The following is a 5,612-nucleotide window of genomic DNA, read 5'->3' as shown; positions in this document are numbered from 1 at the left end:
GTTATGCATGAAAGAAATATACAATGGATCGCCGATTGTTACCTCTTTCCTTGCTGCTCCTGCGCATATGTATGTTTGTATGCTTGTTCATTATTGAAGTAAACTCTTTTTTCTTTCCTTTGTCTTTCATTTCTGCGAATTCTCAACTATTTTATGTGCCCTTTTGTTGAAATACCCTGCGTTGGTCCATTTTTTGGAAATCGACCCGCGATGACGAAGTATTTTCGTTTTATCTGACAGCGTGAGGTTAAGAAGTTCATTTCTAATTTTGTCTTGTGGCATATTAGAAATGATGTTTCTTCGAAAATCGTTCGCTTACAACGGATAAAACGACTTCTGAGTGGTGATTTTAATGAATAAATTCCTTTTGGTTGAAATGCTCTGCGTTGGCCGTTGAAAAGTTAAGACTATACTTCTCAGGATCATTCATTCCTTTCATTTTTTCAAAGAAATTAATGACCTTTAGAAATATGCATATTTGCATTATTTCGTTGTCATTTCCATATTCGTAGCAATAGAATTTCTATAAAAAAATAATAATAATAATATACATATACATAATATTGCTGTGATAAATTTAATTTCTATTAGTAAGAAAAATATTTATTTGTATAGTATACGATGTTAAAAGCAAAAAATTAAAAATTTATTCTGTCGAGATTCGAACCTGTGGAAGCATTTTGACTTTCCAAGCGCTTACCACCAACACCACCATTGACACTTAGGTTGCGCTGACTTAAGTATGATTTGGTTATGCATGTACATAAGAAACATACGATGGTTCTAATAATTTTGTTTAAGTATAGAAATATGCTTTTGTAGATAGAACATTTGCTTTCGCAAACATACAGACAAATGTGCAAACGACATTTTGCTTCTACGCGGGTCAAATTTCTTTACAAAAATCGGCTGAAATGTGTGAGAAAATAAAAAATGGACAACTAGGGCAAATAATTTTTAAAAAATTTATTGACAATTAAATCTAAATGAAAATACATGTAAATTTACTTAAATTTATTTAAATTTATTGAAATTTCGTTTCGCATTTTTCGGCACTTTCAAATTAATTAATATAAGTAAAATTCACGACTTAACCCGCACACGTCTTATTCGCGCAAAATTTCCAACTTTATGAAAATTGGCGCAATTATTGACACTTCAATTTTATGTAAAGTTTAAAACATGTTTACATATGAATATATAACATATTTGATTTTGGCGCAATTATTGACACTTGTCTTATAATATACAAAATTAGGCCAAAACGAAACAATGAAATACATAATTACTTTTGCAAGTCAATATGGCAAATTGAAGCATGAGAAATTGAAATGCCGACGGCAAAACGAAATTGCTTACATTCGTACATTGCGTTTGAATCATGAAAATATCATCATAATGTTTAGGTAAATCTTTTATATATTTAAAATGAGTTATTATAAAATAAGATCAAACTAGCATTAAATAATTTGAAAAATTATAAATCAAAAATAAAAGAGTTCTACATACATATTTCCATCCTATGGAATATCAAAGAAATCATTTTATAAATACATATATTTCTGTCTCTTCATATTCTCGGTTAGAATATGTGAGAGAATTGTAAAAAATGTTAAAATTGCGAGGCGAATTCCGACCTACAATGTTAACAAATGCGGTGAATTCCCTAATTTGAATCTATCAAATGTTCGCAGTCGAACCTGCACCTTCTCTATACTTTTAAGTTCTCTGGTCAGTATTCATTTACTTTCTTTACAAATCGACCCGCGATGACGAGGTGACTATTCACATGTGTGCGCATATGTATGCTTGTATGCTTGTGCATTATTGAAGTTATACTGTTGATTTCCTTTCAGAAGTCTTCCTTTGTCTTGAACTGTGCGAACATATTTTGGCAAAATAAATGTTTATGTAAATTTATTTATGATTTTGCATTTTAGCTTTTATATATGTATGCATTTTCAAAGTGTTTTATTTATTGTTTTGTATAATTTATTACATATTTAATATAATGTTTTTCAGCAGTGGCATCATTGAAAAATGTTATAAAAAATGCGAGTTTTGACAGCTCTCTCTCGAATCAAAGAGTCTCGTATCATATTATCCATGGCTATACTTTACAGGATTATTTCTGTAGTTAGTCTTCATTTACATCTTTTGGAAATCGACCCGCGATGACGAGGTATATCATTTTATCTGACAGCGTGAGGTTTAAGCAGTTCATTTCTAATTTTGTCTAGTGGCATATTAGAAATGATGTTCCTTTGAAAATCGTTCGCCTACAACGGATAAAACGACCTCTGAGTGGTGATTTTAATGAATAAATTCCTTTTGGTTGAAATGCTCTGCGTTGGCCGTTGAAAAGTTTAGACTATACTTCACAGGATCATTCATTCCTTTCATTTCTTCAAAGAAATTAATGATCTTTAGAAATATGCATATTTGCATTATTTCGTTGTCATTTCCATATTCGTAGCAATAGAATTTCAATGGCATAAGTAAAGTAATGGCCGCCGATTGTCACCCCCTTGCCGCTGTAGCAGCTTCGCCTACAAACATGCGTCAATATGTATGTATGTATACGTATGATCGTGAATACATATCGACGCAGATTTTTGCGAGAAGCACCAGAAAGTTGTGCAATTTATGATTTTTAGCTTTTGCCATCGTCGCGAAAAGACGACTTGTTGGCAAAGGCATGCTCGGGGAGATAATAAATTATAATAAATTTATAAAATGTGAATTTAAGTTTTCTAGTTTTCTTTCATACAAGATGATATGCATTTCGTGGAATATCACTAAGAAGTATAACTTCATCCGCGCTTAGGGACTCCACGCACCTTTGTTTTAATACAATGGAACGCACTGTGATTGATCCACTCATACCTAATTGGAAGGCAATTTCAAGTTAAAGTTGATGGGCATCTATTTACCAAGCATGATTTGCCTTCCGGAAGTTTCACTCCGAATATCTGCTTTATGCAGACTGAATAATTAGATGCCCAATTTAGCATTCAATTTTTGTGATAAATCACTTACACTAGCATCCCTTATAGTATCCAATATATTGTGGAGCACACACTACTGATTTAACTAAAATAAAAATCACGTTATACACTTTGGTCTTTTTTCTAACAATTTTATTTATAAAACAAATTTATACTTTATCAAGTTTTTCAAAAATTAGAATGATTTGCCGGAGCTGGCGATCGAGACTCCTTGAATCGAGGGCGAATAGCGAGATTTTGACGCGGCGCAGGCTATAAGCGAATCTCTTGCAGCCGAAATTTAATGTGCGCAGTGTGTCGAACGAATTGCTTAGGACGAATTGTGTTGAGATCTGGCGGATTTGTTGTCGGAGTAAATATCAGAAATCTGTCGACGCGGCGCAGTGTGTAAGCGAAAAGGGCTGCTTTCTCGTTTTCCATCCTTTTTGATAAGCTTGTTGGTGTATAGGCTTGTGTTGTCGTGTTCTCAGCTGTGGTGAACTAAGCTGTCTTATTAGGGTGCGCCAGTTTTTCCCGGGTAGAGTGGGTGGATGCTTAACTTATTTAAGCACAGACGATTTGAAGATCTTTAGTACGATAAAAAGTAAACAAGACATCCGTTTTCTTCAGAGTGATAACGATCTGGTGCCACAAAAACAAAGTAGATTTCAACATCAAAAAGTGTATATAACACTCTTGACGCCAGCTGACTATAATTTAAACAACGATACAGTATACGAAGTAGTAAAAGACCTGGGCATCATCATAGACAACAAACTGATGCTCAACAAGCATATTGATAAGATCGTTCTCCAGGCATTCAAACCCTTTAAGAGCTTAGGCTTAAGTTATGATATAGTTCAATAAATAACTTCACCGATCATTTTAATCAGAGATAAAGAGATGCCTAATTCTCCTGTCACTGGAAATGTGAAAGCCGCTCACCTACCGAACTTTGACAGTTGACTAGATTGGGTACGTTTTGACGTTTTGCTATTGGAATGATTGGAACGGCCAGATTGAAATTATACCAAAATATATGTGAACGGAGGGATTTGTTGCCGCCGTTCAAGATCGCTAATAAAAATTTAAAACAATGAAAATCAAAGAAAATTCGAGATTTAAATATATTTCATGAAACGTTTTGCAATGTGGTGCATAGAATTATTAATTTTCAATTACCAATGATTAAAAACATTTATTAATTGTGAACTAACATTCTTAATTCACCTTATTAAGTATTGAAAGAACAAAAGTTATTTGTTTTAATATACTATAAAATCATAAAAATGGACTTAAGTAGTTTCCCCATATATTAAAAGTCCAATATATAATAATTTGCTATCGTAATAAATGTTGGGTGTTTTAATTTAAATGCCCAAAAATTCTTATTGTTTCGATCTGGCCACAATGGAAAATGTTATAAAAAAACGCTTATTTTGAGGCGCTCTCACACTGGAATAAGTTGGCGATCCCATTATCCCTGATTTTAATGTAAACAGCCTGTAAGTAATAGTGAACGGTCTGATTGATACGCCTGACATCAAAAGTTGTTTCGATTTTGTGCCTGCGGGTCTCTCGTTGAGACGTAATCGTCTGTAATAAATTATAAAAACTACCAAGAGCTATATATGTATGTATTCAACGACCATGACAACCGCGCCGCTAAGCTTGTCCGTAGCGACCGTAATATTTTAAATTTTGATTCAAAACTTTGAGAGAATGTTTATGACGGTGTATACTATCCAAATTCGCATCAAAACAATCGATTTATCAAAAATTTCACACTGAGACGATCCCTTGATTAATTAGTGATCCTATCCGTCATAACTTTATTTTATAAACTTTTATTTTAGTTGTATAAAACTGTTTGGCGTCGGGATTTAAATAAATAAATAAGTTCCTAGGATGTACTCATATTGAAACTAAAAACAAAAACGAGTTATTTTAAATTAAAAATAAGAACTTATGGCTTACTTAAATGTTGTAGTACAAGTTTAATTTTTTTTTTTTGGTTTCTAATTTATCGATTGATATTTTTTCCATAACAACATTTTGTTGCTTCATAAACGTGTTCAGAACTTTTGAAACACTTGCATATAAGTTCAACTTTTTTTTTACTGTTAACTAGATGACCTAGTCAACTTTTTATCACGTTTCCGGACGCTCAAAGCAGAACGAGCACAAAGCTGTTTTCTAACAGCGCTGATTAATTTTAGGTACAGTAAAGTGGGTTCGAGATTCAGCGATAAATTTCGCGCGTATTTTGTCATTATACTGGTACATAATTGCTTTTTAATCCTTTCGATCCGAAAAGTTGTTGAAGTAAATAAAAGATATTTCGCATGATCAATATTACTATTTAATATACCACGAATGCAAACAAATACCGTTATGAATAGTATAAGCTACGAAAGGGGTCTAATTTAACCCTTTTTAACCACTTATTTTCTACGCTAGGTATGAAAATACACCGGGACGTATACGTCCCGGTTCGGATCGAAAGGGTTAAATGGTAATTTTATTTTTGCTTATGCTAGTGAAAGTTTATAACATGGATTCTTTATGTAACGATTATTTGCTTCCATCTCTGTGCTAAATATTAGAAAAAAAAGATTTGGAAAA

The 5,612-nt window shown here is 32.8% G+C and overlaps 2 pseudogenes; both read left to right on the top strand.

Moving 5' to 3' along the window:
* The first annotated feature begins 203 nt into the window (after positions 1 to 203).
* Positions 204 to 345, top strand: LOC120780036 (annotated as a pseudogene).
* Positions 346 to 2,106: 1,761 nt separating this feature from the next.
* Positions 2,107 to 2,309, top strand: LOC120780029 (annotated as a pseudogene).
* Positions 2,310 to 5,612: the final 3,303 nt, after the last annotated feature.

Source organism: Bactrocera tryoni, unplaced genomic scaffold (assembly GCF_016617805.1).
Source record: "Bactrocera tryoni isolate S06 unplaced genomic scaffold, CSIRO_BtryS06_freeze2 scaffold_120, whole genome shotgun sequence".
NCBI classification, from domain to species: Eukaryota; Metazoa; Arthropoda; class Insecta; order Diptera; family Tephritidae; genus Bactrocera; species Bactrocera tryoni.
The sequence above is the reverse complement of the archived record's forward strand: the minus strand, read 5'-3'. Positions and strand labels throughout refer to the sequence as shown.